Source organism: Notamacropus eugenii, chromosome 6, assembly GCF_028372415.1.
Source record: "Notamacropus eugenii isolate mMacEug1 chromosome 6, mMacEug1.pri_v2, whole genome shotgun sequence".
NCBI lineage: Eukaryota > Metazoa > Chordata > Mammalia > Diprotodontia > Macropodidae > Notamacropus > Notamacropus eugenii.
Genome location: NC_092877.1, coordinates 231,013,894 through 231,015,194, shown reverse-complemented (window position 1 = coordinate 231,015,194; position 1,301 = coordinate 231,013,894).

The following is a 1,301-nucleotide window of genomic DNA, read 5'->3' as shown; positions in this document are numbered from 1 at the left end:
GTCTTACCCCCGCGGAACAGATCCCTCCCGTGGACCCCCAGTCCAGCCTGGGCTCCGAATCCGTCAAAGTCCGTCACCCACTGGATTCTACACCTCCAAAGTCTGGTCAGACTCTCCCCCCAGAGATATCCAGAGGAGTTTTTCCAGGAGCTTAGGTGAGTCGTTGCTTTCACTCCGCCATCTTGGCTCCGCCCCCTTTTATTCTGAATTTAACAAACAGAAAAAAATGAACATTTCCATATGCTATTAGGGAAAAAAAGAAACAGGACTGCATATGAAAATGTGAATCTTGATTATATGGGACTGTTTTAAAACTATATATAAAATGTATTATAGTAGTACCAGTACTGGGCTGCTTGTAGGAGTCTCCTTCTGAACTTTCTGTTGTTTTCTATGTGTATTTTCATAATTTTTTCCATTGGTGCTCTTTTCTTTCTTTTATTCTTTTTTTGGCAGCATTATCCCCGACCCTCAAGAAACTTAACCTCTGCTTGCCTCAGAGGATAATAGCACCAGCATCTCAGGGTTGTTGTGAAGATAAAGTGAGATAATATTTGTAAAGTGCTTTTTAAATATTAAAGTCCTATAAATTACTACTGTGCTAATGGTATGATTATTATTAACAGGTGTGTATATTTAGTGAAAACAATGCCATCCATTTCAATGGCTGAAAATGTATACCTTGTTTTGTACTTCTAGTCCATCATCTCTGTGTCAAGAGTTGGGAAGCATGATTCATCATCAGGTGTTTGAAGTTTTGATTGAAGATTGTATTCTCTGAGACTTTTAAGCTTTTCATTGTTTGTTCTCTTTGCTGAGTATGGCAGCACATGCCTATAGTCCTTACAGTGGAGAGTAGGGCTGGTGGATATAGCTTGAGTTCAAGAGTTCTGAGCGATAGTAGGGCTAAAGCCAATGGAATATTTATAATATACTGTCTGACAGCAATACAGTGAGCTCCTACAGAGCAGAGGGCAAGTAGACTGCCTAAGGAGTAGCAGACTGATCTAAAAAAAATGTTGATTAAAGCTTCCATGACTAAAAGTGAGTGGCCAATGCACTTCTAGCCTACATGGTATAGGGAGATCCAGGTTCAAAAACAAAACAAACTAACCAACTAAACAGTTGCTTTCCTTTTAATATTGTTGACGTTATATAAAATGTTCTCTAAGTTCTGATCACTTCATTCTGCATCAGTTCATGCAAATCTCAGGTTTCTCTAAATTTACCTTTCATGATTTCTTGTAACACAGTAGTATTCCACTATACTTATGTGCCACAATTCATTCAGCCATTTCCCA